Below are 15,939 nucleotides of genomic sequence, written 5' to 3'. Positions count from 1 at the left end.
TGGGGAAGTGGGCGTGGCCCCGCACACAAATCGGTTATTTGTATTTAACTCGCAAACCAATAAAGCTATATAAACCAAACTTTCTGCAGTCGGTTCTCTTACGTACCCCACCACACACCTTGAAAATAGTTGAAATCAGATAATAACCACGCCCACCTCCCATACAAAGGTTAGGTTGAAAATTACTTAAAGTAGGTTAACTCACTAACGAAAAACATTAGAAACACTAAATTTCACATAAGAAATGGCAGATGAAAGCTGTACTCAGATTTTTTTACAAAATGGAAAATGGGCGTGGCGTCGCCCACTAAGGGGTCAAAAACCATATCTCAAGAACTATTCGATCGATTGCAATGAAATTTGGTATATAACACTTTCTTGACACCCTGATGACACGGGTGGAATATGGGCGAAACCGGCTCACAACTACGTTTACTTCTTATATAACTCAATTTTGAATTCTTTTGATTCGTTCACTTTATAATACATATGTAGATTAGGAACAAATACTGTATTTGAGCTGTGACATCACTTGTGGAAAAATCAAAATCAAAACCCTGATATCAAACACAAAGAACTCAGTGCCTAAGGGTAATTTTTCACCGAAAATATAGGTAAATTCCCTCAGATATTTTTATATAATTCATTCCTTCTGAATTTTTTTCTTATAACAGTTTCTCTCTGTACCTGAAATGGTAAAAATCGGGTCATAACTTCCCCCAGATCCCATATACCTAATTACAAGTAATATTAAATTAAGGGAGCGTATAGTCTTCGATACATTGTATCTTGGTGGTGAAAACGAGTGAAATCGGTTTAGGAATTACCTCAGTCCCCATATACTATTTATGATGATTTTCGTTATTCTATTGAACTTTATACCGAATATATTCAACAACAACAACAATTCAACCCGTGTTATCTTTATAAAAATACATCAATAAATTGCGAGAGTATAAAATGTTCGGTTGCACCCGAACTTAGCCTTTCCTTACTTGTTTCTTTAAACATTTTACCTTCTATATATACAGTCAATCTTCAAACGAAAAGAAATAGAATAGAAGAAATAGTTTGCAAGCAGCAATTTTAATCTGTAATAAAAAATAACTATTTCGAAAACTTTATTTTTCGGGCTGTAATTGAACTAGTTCGAAAAAGACCAGACCTGTCGCTATTTCCAAGACTCAAAGAGTGAACATATAATATGGGATAAAGGAAGATACATCTTGATTAACCTATTTCCCTGAATTTGTATTAAAACAACACTCAATTGGTTCCAAATATTCGGACTTTATCCATTAGAATAATAAAAATCATCGTATGTTGTATATTGTGTATTGTACATGGACGGGTCTGAATCAATTTGAACTATTCATTATATCGAAGATTATACGTTCACTTAACTCACAAGCTAATATGCTATGTGCTGCGAAAAACAAATTTCCTAAGAGCAATTCATCCGCCGTTGAAGGTAGATTCAAATCGAACATGAATTCATGAAATAGAACGTGGAATGGACATCAATGCTTTGGGAGTAGAATTCCTAACTGTGAATATATCAATGAGTTAATCTATGATTATTTGCATTCTTAACCTTTTTTTGAATTTTCATGAATTCATGAAATAGAACGTGGAATGGACATCAATGCTTTGGGAGTAGAATTCCTAACTGTGAATATATCAATGAGTTAATCTATGATTATTTGCATTCTTAACCTTTTTTTGTACATTTTGACCGTTTCCATAAAAAAATATTAAAATACAAATGTTATATATTCGTTGATTTAAACATTTATTTTAGTAAAGCTGACATATTTGCAGAAACTAATTTCTTCTGGATTTCTCTTATATGAAAAGCTGTTAGCAATAAGCCCATATTAGACGCATCCTGGATCGTTTTTGAAATCGCACAAATCCTTATGTCAAATAGTAGCAATTGTGATTAAAAATATAATTATAAGTACTTAAAATATACTCACTCCATCAGGGTATGGCTGTGCTAACAGCATTCCTATGAATCCAAATAGCAAAGTTAAAGGTATTGCAAATGTAGACAACATACTTATTGATCGTATAATGAACGAGACAATTTTTTAACTAACATGGGCTTGCAAACTCTTTTTATACACTTATATTAAAGCAAAAACAATTTTCATAAATATATTTATTAGCGCAACTAATTTTGAAATATGTGGCAAACCGAAACAAATTTTGCATTAAATATTTAACTGTACAATAGTGATGGTTAATAAATTTTAGTACTAGTGTAAAGTTAAATGGTAGATTTTATTTTAAAAACAAGTAAGGAAGGGCTATGTTCGGGTGTAACCGAACATTTTATACTCTCGCAATTTATTTATTTATATTATATAATACACAATTTGACCCACATATTCGTCATATATATTGAATAAAGTCCATTGAAAGTTGGAAACCATAATATTAGGTTAGAAGCACCGAGGTCCTCATGTTCGATGTATGGGGAATTGAAAACCTATGGTCCGATTTTGGCGATTTTTTGAATGGGGCTGCCACAATGTTAACGTAGTATTTGTGCAAAGTTCTGCACCGATATCTTCACTAGTGCTTACTTTATATATTGTAAAGTAAACGATCCAGAGCGTCTTCAAAGTTCTGTTATATAGGACGTAGGCGTGGTTGTGAAGCGATTTGGCCTATTTTCACAACATATTATTGGGAGGTAAGGAAACTATTACAAACTTCATTGAAATCGGTCGAGTAGTTCTTGAGATATGGTTTTTGACCGATAAGTTGGCGACGCCACGCCCATTTTCCATTTTGTAAAAAATCTGAGTACAGCTTTCATCTGCCATTTCTTTTGTGAAATTTAGTGTTTCTGACGTTTTTCGTTAGTGAGTTAACCTACTTTAAGTAATTTTCAACCTAACCTTTGTATGGGAGGTGGGCGTGGTTATTATCCGATTTCAACTATTTTCATGGTGTGTGGTGGGGTACGTAAGAGAACCGACTTCAGAAAGTTTGGTTTATATAGCTTTATTGGTTTGCGAGTTAAATACAAATAACCGATTTGTGTGCGGGGCCACGCCCACTTCCCCAAAAAAAATTACATCCAAATATGCCCCTCCCTAGTGCGATCCTTTATTCCAAATTTTACTTTTATAACTTCATTTAAGGCTCTTCGTCATTTTGTGGGCGTGGCAATGGTCCGATTCCGCCCATTTTCGAACTTGATCTTCTTATGGTGCCAAGGAATATTTGTGCCAAGTTTCGTCAAGATATCTTAATTTTTACTCAAGTTACAGCTTGCACATACGGACGGGCGGACAGACATCCGGATTTCAAATCTACGCGTCACCCTGATCACTTTGGTATATGTGATTCTATATCTAACTCTTTTAGTTTTAGGTGTTACAAACAACCGTTATGTGAACAAAACTATAATACGCTTGTAGCATTTGTTGCGAGAGTATAAATATAATTTTTATACTATCGCAGCAAATGTTGCTAAAGAGAGTATTATACTTTTGTTCACATAACGGTTGTTTGTAACACCCAAAACTAAACGAGTTAGATATAGGGTTTTATATACCAAAGTGATCAGGGTGAAGAGTGGAGTTCAAATCCGAATGTCTGTCTGTCCGTCCGTCCGTCCGTCCGTCTGTGCAAGCTGTAACTTGAGTAAAAATTAAGATATATTGATGAAACTTGGCACACTTATTTCTTGGCACCATAGAAAGGTTGCTTTCGAAAATGAGCAAAATCGGACCACTGCCACGCCCACAAAATGGCGAAAACCGAAAACACATAGAGTGTCATAACTAAGCCATAAATAAAGCTATGAAAATAAAATTTGGTATGAAGGATCGCACTATGAAGGGGCATATTTAGATGTAATTTTTTTTTAGGTGGGCGTGGCCCCGCCCCCAAATAGGTTTTTTGTACATATCTCGGAAACCAATAGAGCTAAATAAACCAAACTTTCTGCAGTCGTTTTTTTTAGCCACTTCCTAATACAGTCCAAAAATGAAAGAACTCGGATCATAACCATGCCCACCTCCCATACAAATGTTAGGTTGAAAATTAATAAAAGTGAGTAAACTCACTAACGAAAAACATTAGAAACACTAAATTTCACATAAAAAATTGCAGATGGAAGCTGCACTCAGATTTTTTTGCAAAATGGAAAATGGGCGTGGCGTCGCCCACTTATGGGTCAAAAACTATATCTCAGGAGCTACTCGACCGATTTCAATGAAACTTGGTTTGTAATAGTTTCCTTACAACACAATGATATGTTGTGAATAGAGGCCAAATCGCTTCACAACCACGCCCACTTCCTATATCCCAGAACTTTGAAGACGATCTGGATAGTTTACTTTACAATATATAACGTAAGCACTAGTGAAGATATCGGTGCAGAACTTTGCACAAATACTACGTTTACATTGTGGCAGCCCCATTCAAAAAATCGCCAAAATCGGACCATAGTTTTTCAATTCCCCATACATCGAACATGAAGACCTCGGTGCTTCTAACCTAATATTAGGGTTTCCAACTTTCAATGGACTTTATACAATATATATGACGAATATGTGGGTCAAATTGTGTATTATATAATATAAATAAATAAATTGCGAGAGTAGAAAATGTTCGGTTACACCCGAACATAGCCCTTCCTTACTTGTTTTTAAAATAAAATCTGCCATTTAACTTATAAGAAATATCATATGTTGTTAATTGTACAGTTAAATATTTAATGCAAAATTTGTTTCGGTTTGCCACATATTTCAAAATTAGTTGCGCTAATAAATATATTTATGAAAATTGTTTTTGCTTTAATATAAGTGTATAAAAAGAGTTTGCAAGCCCATGTTAGTTAAAAAATTGTCTCGTTCATTATACGATCAATAAGTATGTTGTCTACATTTGCAATACCCTTAACTTTACTATTTGGATTCATAGGAATGCTGTTAGCACAGCCATACCCTGATGGAGTGAGTATATTTTAAGTACTTATAATTATATTTTTAATCACAATTGCTACTATTTGACATAAGGATTTGTGCGATTTCAAAAACGATCCAGGATGCGTCTAATATGGGCTTATTGCTAACAGCTTTTCATATAAGAGAAATCCAGAAGAAATTAGTTTCTGCAAATATGTCAGCTTTACTAAAATAAATGTTTAAATCAACGAATATATAACATTTGTATTATAATATTTTTTTATGGAAACGGTCAAAATGTACAAAAAAAGGTTAAGAATGCAAATAATCATAGATTAACTCATTGATATATTCACAGTTAGGAATTCTACTCCCAAAGCATTGATGTCCATTCCACGTTCTATTTCATGAATTCATGTTCGATTTGAATCTACCTTCAACGGCGGATGAATTGCTCTTAGGAAATTTGTTTTTCGCAGCACATAGCATATTAGCTTGTGAGTTAAGTGAACGTATAATCTTCGATATAATGAATAGTTCAAATTGATTCAGACCCGTCCATGTACAATACACAATATACAACATACGATGATTTTTATTATTCTAATGGATAAAGTCCGAATATTTGGAACCAATTGAGTGTTATTTTAATACAAATTCAGGGAAATAGGTTAATCAAGATGTATCTTCCTTTATCCCATATTATATGTTCACTCTTTGAGTCTTGGAAATAGCGAGAGTATAAAATGAGCGGTTAAACCCGAATTTTAGCTTTGCTCACTTGTTTTCCATATTAGTATTCTAAGCAACAGCAATCATTTAACTCTTTAAAATCAGAAAAATGCTCCAAATTCCGCCGAATGCTAACTTTTTAATTGTTTTTGTATTCATGGATTATAAGTACACAAAACAGTCATAAATCTGAATTGAAATCAAAATTGTTTTACGCATTCAACTGCAACCTGATTGCACTGGCTTGGAAAATTCATTTTCACAATTTCCTTTATCCGTCACAATTCGCAACATTCCTTCTGCAACACACACAAACAAGTAACTGGCACTGCGAAATATGCGGTAAATTTTAATGACGAAATATTTTTCATTTTCTTCTACTTATAAAATAAAACCCACAATTGTCCGAAAATCGCTGACAAGTGAAAATGAGATGAGGTTAATAAATAATACGTGTGTATGTGTGTTAATGCGCTTATTTCAATTCTTTTTTTACAATGTTTATGCTTTCAGTTGATTATCTTCCAGAGGCATATAAAAAATAATATCTTTTAACGTGTACATCTCATATTTTTCTGAAAACACCTTGGCTAGGCTACAAATAAATGAAAGTAATTTACTTTCAGTTGTTCTCGAGGAGTGGAAGTACGAGATAAATTTCCGAGTTAATCAAAAGTTTCCGGAATACACAAAAGCAAAATGAATATTTAGATAAAGCTATGGTCTGCATTTTTACTAATCACAACATATGCATCTGTTTGGGTATACCTTAGTACAGGTCTGGTCTTTTTCGAGCTAGTTCAATTACAGCCCGAAAGATAAAGTTTTGGCAATAGTTATTCTTTATTACAGATTAAAATTGCTGCTTGCAAACTATTTCTTCTATTCAATTTCTTCTCGTTTGAAGATTTACTGTATATATATGGAAGGTATTGTTATTTGTAATCTAAATCTTATCTCACTACTATACGCACGTACCTACGATTGACGCCTGTCTCATGTTCTTACAAAGAGCTCTAAGCCAAAAAAATGTTTAAAGACCCAGATCTTGTGTGTGGTTCAAGTGTAAAAGTTACCAGCACAATAACAAGATTTGGATAAAATACTTTTAAGTTTGAATGCGTAATTTGCACTGTTATGTAAGTAACTGTGGCCCAAAAAATAAATATGTATTTCACACACACAAAATTCTTAACGAGGGCCAACTCAGCAATGATGTTTCGAACACTTCGATTTTCCGCATGTTTACCGAGATTTATGGCCTTGCCGAAATCCTCCTGTTGGCATAAATTATTCAAATTCAATCGTTTAATGGGTGCAATCGCACACTTGGTTCGATGCGGTAGCATAGGTACTTACTAACTTATAGTTTCCGATGTCGGTATGTACGTAAGTGAAGCACTAAATTTAGTTGGCAAAACCCAAAGATTGAGGTTAATATGTGTAGCAGGTGGTTAATGTATGCCTTGGGTTTTATTTGAGGAAGAGGGATATGTAAAACACTATCTTCAAACCATTCAAATGAGAATTTATTTAAGATATACTCGCGATGTGTATGAGTTTTTTTGTATTTTGTTTTTATAACCAGTTTTGCGCGTTTGTTGGATAGATGCATCATTTCATCATTCCTGAAAAAGGTTTGAATGCTTTGCCTTTTAACATATGTTACAGCTCAAAAGTAATTTTTTTATTTTCTATTTTAAGTAAGAAATAATAAAGTAAGTATTATTAAAGCCAGTTAACTGTTGTTATTTCACCATTTTTCGAAATAAAAACTTAACACAGTATTATAGAATTTTGAATTATTTCAATTAGAATAATAATCAAAATTAAGCATATTGGACTTCTTGTTAAACTTTGTTCTCATAATTTACAATTTTGTCTTTAATTCCACTGCCAAAGGCACTGCGATAAAATACGATGTTGTAATACAAACTTTTAAGTTTATGACATAAGCTATTTAGAAATGTTTACAGCAGTGCAAAAAAAAAATAAAATAAAAAATTATATATGCCACTGAGAGCCTTCATGCATATAAATGTACACATGCCGACGCTTCAGGTCAAAAAAGTGTTTCCATAAATTTCTAAATGTTTAACTACAATTAATTTTTTTCCTATGTTATTTAACGGAAGGAAATTGCATATGCTACAAGTTACCGCAATTTTAGTTCAAAAATATTTATTTACTATTTAATAGCCACTAGATAAGTCTCAATATTTCACTAACTATTATAGTTCCTTTAATATCCTTTGCTGCCCCCACAAAATGAAAACTTATACGTCAGTGATATTATACCTATTTATATGACCTTTGGTGTATAGTACATTTTCATGTAATTTTTACAAGTACCAGAAGAGAAGCACATTCTCCTCCGTTGTATGCTGCACGTAAGTGCAGTTTCCGTTTTCTTGTGACTTGCACACCGCTTTATAAGGGGCACTAGAATACAATTTTAAAATGCATCGGAGCAAATACATTTACTCACAAATACAGTACAATGTGTGTAAAAGTACCTCGTGATGCTATTACGGTACAATGACACGTAGGAAGTTATTTATTCACATATTTACAAGTTGTTTCCCCAATGATGTCATATTAAGGGATCATATACATTTACTTGAATATTACTACAATAATAAATTCAACGAGAATATTGCGTAAGTACGTTTTCTTTTTTATGATGATTATTCCAATGAGTTTAGTTGCATATTAAATTCATATTCTATGAGATGAGTTGGTAATTGTAAAACTGAGTATCTTGCAAAGAGGCGCATTCTTGTTCCATTGACTTCAGACTGGAAATAGATTACAGCTCAGTTGCTTTATGCGGTTTAATACTGGATGTTTAAGCCTCGATTGAGCTCGGTGAACGCCGATATATTCCTATATTTTTAATATTTCATCACAGCTTAAAGCTTTTTTCTGGCGCTTCATCCAATATTTGCTACATGCAGAGCTGAAGTACTTGTGTGCAACTTTAGCAGTGCTCAACTTTATCGATTCGCAAAGTACTCCACATTAATTAAAGTGAACTTTTTAATAACATTATGTGGAAATACATGTAAGCCGTTATGCTTGCACATGCAAAAATTTCACAATTCCTCATTAGCATGTACCATATTAAAATGTATAAATACATACATATGTATATACATATTTTACACACAGTCATAGAAATTACACCGACGATGTGTTGGCAGATTTTATAGCGAACAACTTCAGTTTATAGCTCGTTTTGTAAATAATCATAAAATTAAAGTGTTTCTGCAGTGTGCTCTGCGCCACATACTTTGAGTTTATTGAAATTTATGCGTTTCGACGTGACTGCAAAAGAACAGGCCACCCAAATGTGGATCTGGTATATGCGTATACATACAGTGTGCGCCATCATTAGGTAAACATTTGAAGATTTTTAGTCGACGGAGTTGGTTAGAAATGTTTTGGAAATCTCTATTCACATTCATTTATCTATGAATCGCCTCAAACCGAAACAATGCAAAGCTTAAGGAATCACATTTGGACGAGCGATATTAAGCGGACAATTCATTAGCGATTCAGCGTTTTAAGCTTAAAATCGAACAAGAATTCATGAACTAGAACGTTGTCGACAAAAATGCTTCGAAAACGTGATTTGTTGCTGTGAAGGTAATCAAGACTGTCCTTTCCAATAAAGGATGAATGATTTTTACATTTTAACCGTCTGTATAAGAAACAAATTATTATGAAATCAAATCTAAATCTTTGCTGCTTTAAACATTTATTCAAGTAGAAATGACACAATTTAATTTATTTTGAATTAACATTGCATATTTCTGACAGTTGTTGTGAGCGATTAGAATATTAAGTCCTGCACGTCTTGTCTTCTTTGGAGTCACAGTCCAAACCCTTTTGTAGTAGCAAATGTAATGAAAAAATATAATTAATAATACTTGCAATATACCCACTTACCATTGATAACTGAATTAACAGCATTCCAACGAGACCAAGTAGTAAAGTTAAAGGTGCTGCAAAAGTGAAAGACATATTTTTGGTATAATGAATGCGACGTTTTGTTAACTAACATGGACTCTCCAACCCTTTTTATAAACTTATATCAAAGCAAAAATATGCAAATTAATTTTAATTAACCGAAACTAATGTTGTATTAATATATAACAATTAGTACCAGTCTTCCGTATTATCTACGGTTGTCAGAGTTGTTGAGGTTTTTAAACTGTTAAAATTTCCAGAATGTTACCATCTGATCTTTCTACAAGATCGTGACTAATCTAAAGGTTTATTTTTAAAAATTCAAAATACGATTTCATTCCTAAACCCCATGTTGGCTCTATTTTCCAGGGACCGTAATCATTATAAGTTTTATTATACAAATCACAAAATAATGATTATATATTGATTTTTATGATTTTCTTCCCAGTTAAAAAAAAATAAAAGTCATAAATAATCATTATATACGATTTTTATTTTTTTGCTTAACATAAAACTCACGTTTTGATTACATGTTTGTTATTAAGTTTTTTTGGAATAATTTTTCATGTCCTTTTAGAACATAGCTGAAGGATCAAATTTAAGATATGATTTTACACAGCCTAAATGAGTCAAAAACCATATCTCAGGAACTACTGGACCAATTTCAATGAAATTCTTCTCTTCTTCTTGACTGGCGTAGACACCGCTTACGCGGTTATAGCCGAGTCCAAAACAGCGCGCCACGCATCTCTCCTTCTGGCAGTTTGGCGCCAATTGGTTATTCCAAGCGAAGCCAGGTCCCTCTCCACCTGGTCCTTCCATCGGAGTGGAGGTCTCCCTCTTCCTCTGCTTCCACCAGCGGGTACTGCATCGAATACTTTCAGAGCTGGAGCACCTTCATCCATTCGAACAACATGTCCTAGCCAGCGCAGCCGCTGTTTTTTTATTCGCTGGACTATGTCTATGTCGTCGAATAACACATACAGCTCATCGTTCCATCGTCTGCGGTATTCGCCGTTGCCAATTCTTAAGGGACCATAAATCTTCCGCAAAACCTTTCTCTCGAAAACTCCTAGTGCCGTCTCATCGGATGTTGACATCGTCCACGCTTCTGCACCGTAAAGTAGGACGGGAATGATGAGAGACTTGTAGAGTTTGGTTTTTGTTCGTCGAGAGAGGACTTTACTTTTCAATTGTCTACTTAGTCCATAGTAGCACCTGTTGGCAAGAGTGATTCTGCGTTGGATTTCCAGGCTGACATTGTTATTGCTGTTAATGCTGGTTCCCAGGTAGACGAAATTATCTACAACTTCAAAGTTATGACTGTCAACAGTGACGTGGGAGCCAAGACGCGAATGCGCTGACTGTTTGTTTGATGACAGGAGATATTTCGTCTTGTCCTCGAAGCAGAACTAACGGCGCGGGTGTTGTTTCCAATGATATCGATATCATCGGCGTACGCCAGTAGCTGTACACTCTTGTAGAAGATTGTACCTTCTCTATTTAGTTCTGCAGCTCGTATTATTTTCTCCAGCATCAGGTTAAAGAAATCACACGAGAGTGAGTCACCTTGTCTGAAACCTCGTCTGGTATCGAACGGCTCGGAGAGGTCCTTCCCGATCCTGACGGAGCTTTTGGTGTTGCTCAACGTCAGCTTACACAGCCGTATTAGTTTTGCGGGGATACCAAATTCGGACATCGCGGCATAAAGGCAACTCCTTTTCGTGCTGTCGAAAGCAGCTTTAAAGTCGACAAAGAGATGGTGTGTGTCGATCCTATTTTCACGGGTCTTCTATAAAATTTGGCGCATGGTGAATATCTGGTCCGTTGTTGATTTTCCAGGTCTAAAGCCACACTGATAAGGTCCAATCAGTTTGTTGACGGTGGGTTTTAGTCTTTCACACAATACGCTCGACAGAACCTTATACGTGATGTTGAGGAGGCTTATCCCACGGTAATTGGCGCAAATTGTGGGGTCTCCCTTTTTGTGTATTGGGCAGAGTACACTGAGATTCCAATCGTCAGGCATGCTTTCTTCCGACCATATTCTGCAAAGAAGCTGATGCAAGCACCTTATCAGCTCTTCGCCGCCGTATTTGAATAGCTCGGCCGGTAATCCATCGGCACCCTCCGCCTTATTGTTTTTCAAGCGGGTAATTGCTATTCGAATTTCTTCACGGTCGGGCAATGGAACATCTGCTCCATCGTCGTCGATTGGGGAATCGGGTTCGCCATCTCCTGGTGTTGTACTTTCACTGCCATTCAGCAGGCTGGAGAAGTGTTCCCTCCACAAACTCAGTATACTCTGGTCATCAATAACTAGATCACCTCTGGGGGTCCTACAGGAGTGTGCTCCGGTCTTGAAACCTTCAGTTAGTCGCCGGATCTTTTCGTAAAATTTTCGAGCAGTACCCCTGTCGGCCAGCTTGTCAAGCTCTTCATACTCACGCATTTCGGCCTCTTTCTTTTTTTGTCTGCAAATGCGTCTCGCTTCCCTCTTCAGCTCTCGGTATCTTTCCCATCCCGCTCGTGTTGCGGTCGATCGCAACATTGCGAGGTAGGCAGTCTGTTTTCTCTCCACTGCGAGACGACAATCCTCATCATACCAGCTGTTTTTTTGACTTTTCCGAAAACCAATGGTTTCGGTTGCAGCTGTACGTAAGGAGTTTGATATGCCGTCCCACAGCTCCCTTATACCGAGATGCTGATGAGTGCTCTCAGAGAGCAGGAGTGCAAGTCGAGTAGAAAATCGTTCGGCTGTCGGTTGTGATTGCAGCTTCTCGATGTCGAACCTTCCTTGTGTTTGTTGACGTGTGCGCTTTTCTACACAGAGGCGGGTGTGTATCTTAGCTGCTACAAGATAGTGGTCGGAGTCGATGTTGGGACCACGAAGCGTACGCACATCAAAAACGCTGGAGACATGTCGTCCATCTATCACAACATGATCGATCTGGTTGCGAGTGATCCAATCCGGGGACAGCCAAGTAGCTTGATGGATTTTCTTATGCTGGAATCTAGTACTACAGATGACCATATTTCGGGCCCCGGCGAAGTCGATCAGCCTCAGACCGTTTGGTGATGTTTCGTCATGGAGGCTGAATTTTCCGACTGTTGTGCCAAAGACACCTTCTTTACCCACACTAGCGTTGAAATCGCCAAGCACGATTTTGACATTGTGGCGGGGGCAGCGCTCATAGGTACGTTCTAGGCGCTCATAGAAGGTATCTTTGATCACTTCGTCCTTCTCTTCCGTCGGGGCGTGGGCGCAAATCAGCGATATGTTGAAGAACCTCGCTTTGATGCGGATTGTGGCTAGACGTTCATCCACCGGAGTGAATGCCAGGACTCGACGACGGAGTCTCTCTCCCACCACGAATCCCACACCGAATTTGCGCTCCTTTATATGGCCGCTGTAGTAGATGTCACAAGGACCCACCTTCTCCCGTCCTTGTCCCGTCCATCGCATTTCTTGGATTGCGGTGATGTCAGCCTTTACTCTTACGAGGACATCAACCAGCTGGGCAGAGGCACCTTTCCAATTAAGGGTCCGGACATTCCAGGTGCATGCCCTTATTTCGTAGTCCTTTAAACGTTTGCAGTGGTCATCATCAAAATTGGGGTCTCTCATCCGAGGCTGTTTTTTCTTTTTCATTGGGGGGTGTTTTTATGTGGTGGGTCCCAAACCCTACGCACAACCGCATAGGCGGGTTTCGCCTTCTCACTTTAGCTCGCCTCCAAACGGATGTTTGTTGGCTACCCAGAGGATACTTGGTCTAAGACCGGAAGTCGTGAGCTGCTTGAGCCACATGTAAAAGAATCGTTCCTGGCCACTCCCAAGTGAATGACAGTCAGAAACTTTCCTCACTTACGTGAACTTCTACATATGACTCCATCCTCCAATGATATTTTGATGCCATTACAATATTTTCATGTCATTCTGAATCTGTTTATTTATGTTTTTTTATTTTTTTGCTCAAAAATTATGATTATTTATGATTTTTACAAAATTACTCAAAATTAATCATTAACGGTGATGAAAATCATTAAAATCTGAATTTAAAAAATCATGGTGGAAATGGATAGATAGTCCAAAAAGGATTACAATGACGTTATCCTTTTGTTTGTGTGACGATTCTAAGTGATTGATTTTTTTACTTAAAAATCGGAACGATAATCATTATTTACGGTCCCTGCTATTTTCGCTGATATTAGTAAGCGTTTTCGGGTCTATCTCACGAATGACTGTCTCGTCATTCACCGTTATGGACTAAAGCTACTCTGTTTCGATTACTGATTACAGATCACCGAATTTGGTGCGTGAATTGTGAATAATGGATAATTTCAACAGTTTGCTGATGCCGAAAATCGTCGAAACCATTACAAATTCTGACTGAAATTACAGATTCTATGCTAATAATTCATTGGCGGTTCAGATTCTTAAGATTGAAATCGAAGAAGATGATAGAAAAGGATATTGAAGAAAATTAGTTCTGAGGGTGCGTTATGGCACGTTACGAATCAAACTATTCAATCTTAGCAATAAAACATTTCTGAACGTCTGATTTCAAACTTGCCTCCCACATTACTAGATTTGACTTTTTTGTGGAGAAACATATTTGTACCACTTTAATCCTTAAAGTATTGACTGATACAAGACAATTGTAGTGGCGAAAGCGTCCCTAAACCGCTTGAGATATTGTAAATTTGCAATGGAAAAGCTGACAAACCGAGCTCATTTCACTTTTACCGTTAAAAGTGGACACTTGATTGTTGTTGTATTCAAAGTAGATACAAAATTACAATAACTAATTACCCTTTAATTTTAGTGATTTCATGCTTACATGCTGACAATGAATATGGCGCACACTGTTCTTTTGCAAATAGGTTTGATTTTATTTGGTTTGATTACGAAAATTCATTTATATAGAATTAGTGCTTCAATAAAATTGGAATTCGATATGGAAAATGTAAAATATATATAGAGATATAGAACAACAAGAAAATTATTAATTATTGTCTAACTCATATCAGTAGCTAGTAGTTCTTGACCTATTAAAGAATCCAATATTATTCAATGCATGTCTTCGGGTCCTGTTCCATTTTGCAGGATAATCCCTAACGTCAAAGAGAATAAAATGTGTTGAAATTATAATCATAAGTACTTCAAAAATATCTACTCACCAGTGATAGCTCAATTAATAGCATTGTTATGAATCCAAGGAATACAAGCGAAGTTGTTGCATTGGTAACCGACATATTGTTCGTGTACTGCAGTGAGTTAACTAACATAGACTTTCTTACTTGATAATACTAGTATATATACCAAAAATAATTATATGACTAATTATTGTTATTGCCGCAACTTATTTTAATAAGGTGTGGAATACCGAAACTAATGTTGCATTAAGTATATGTAACGGAGTGTTAAAGAAATTTCGTTGAATCAATAACGCTATATATGCTATTTATCTACACTTTCTAGTAGAGAAGATTTTTTTATTGATTATTTTTTTCATAGTTTTGGTTAACAACTACATAGAAACTAATTATTATATTTTAAGAAAATTATCTAAAGTTAAATTTAAAAAATTCAAAATATTTTATATATTTTTTTTTTATTATTCATGCAAAACGTTTTCATTTATAATAAACCCATATTAACTCAACCGATGTCAATTTTCTATGACATTAATAACGGTTTCGGGCTTTATCTCACGAACTCCATATTCTCCAAAGCGGGCTAAAACTTCTTCGAAAACAAATCACATAAAAAAACTTTAGTCTAGTCTGACTTCAACAAGATTACCGATTATAGATTACTTAAACTGTTACGCAAAATATTTATAGTGAATTGTTTCAATAGATCAACCGAAGATCAACCGAAGATCATCCGACCTTATCTAACTGAGCTTTAAAGAAGTATTTTGAAAAAATAAATATATTTTCATCGCTATATGCGTCAGAAAAACTGACCGCATTATGGATCGTCCTATATAAGAAGCCACTGTTAATTTAATGATGAATATGTTTGTTCGATTCACCATTCAATTGTCAGTGTTTACATAAAATCAAAATACACTTAAAAGATATGTGTTGAATTCAATTGGTAAACCTTGTTATAAAGAAAAAGGTTTACTAGTATATAATAGGTATATGTATTTGAATTAGGTTTAAATAAAAATGAGTTTGCAGACATTACTCCACTGTGATAAGAATTCTGTACAATCCCACGTTTGTAAAACTATACTGTCTTTGTTGAAGAACAAATCTACTCTCTACCTATACATTTTTTGTTTGCATTGTTAAG

At 35.6% G+C, this 15,939-nt stretch overlaps 4 long non-coding RNA genes across 4 annotated transcripts; 1 reads left to right on the top strand and 3 right to left on the bottom strand.

Moving 5' to 3' along the window:
• Positions 1 to 1,775: 1,775 nt before the first annotated feature.
• Positions 1,776 to 2,228, bottom strand: LOC128919819 (uncharacterized). Its single transcript, XR_008469957.1, has 2 exons — positions 1,980 to 2,228; positions 1,776 to 1,916 (listed from the first exon to the last, which is right to left on the bottom strand). It is a non-coding gene; the product is annotated as an uncharacterized LOC128919819 (long non-coding RNA).
• Positions 2,229 to 4,692: 2,464 nt separating this feature from the next.
• Positions 4,693 to 5,180, top strand: LOC128923021 (uncharacterized). The gene is made up of 2 exons (XR_008472129.1): positions 4,693 to 4,976; positions 5,040 to 5,180. It is a non-coding gene; the product is annotated as an uncharacterized LOC128923021 (long non-coding RNA).
• A 4,223-nt stretch (positions 5,181 to 9,403) lies between these two features.
• On the bottom strand, positions 9,404 to 9,736 carry LOC105212332 (uncharacterized). Its single transcript, XR_851719.3, has 2 exons — positions 9,612 to 9,736; positions 9,404 to 9,548 (listed from the first exon to the last, which is right to left on the bottom strand). It is a non-coding gene; the product is annotated as an uncharacterized LOC105212332 (long non-coding RNA).
• A 4,765-nt stretch (positions 9,737 to 14,501) lies between these two features.
• Positions 14,502 to 15,123, bottom strand: LOC105220466 (uncharacterized). Its single transcript, XR_852344.3, has 2 exons — positions 14,814 to 15,123; positions 14,502 to 14,747 (listed from the first exon to the last, which is right to left on the bottom strand). It is a non-coding gene; the product is annotated as an uncharacterized LOC105220466 (long non-coding RNA).
• Between the last annotated feature and the right edge of the window lie 816 nt (positions 15,124 to 15,939).

The sequence above is a fragment of the Zeugodacus cucurbitae genome, chromosome 2 (assembly GCF_028554725.1).
Source record: "Zeugodacus cucurbitae isolate PBARC_wt_2022May chromosome 2, idZeuCucr1.2, whole genome shotgun sequence".
NCBI classification, from domain to species: domain Eukaryota; kingdom Metazoa; phylum Arthropoda; class Insecta; order Diptera; family Tephritidae; genus Zeugodacus; species Zeugodacus cucurbitae.
The sequence above is the reverse complement of the archived record's forward strand: the minus strand, read 5'-3'. Positions and strand labels throughout refer to the sequence as shown.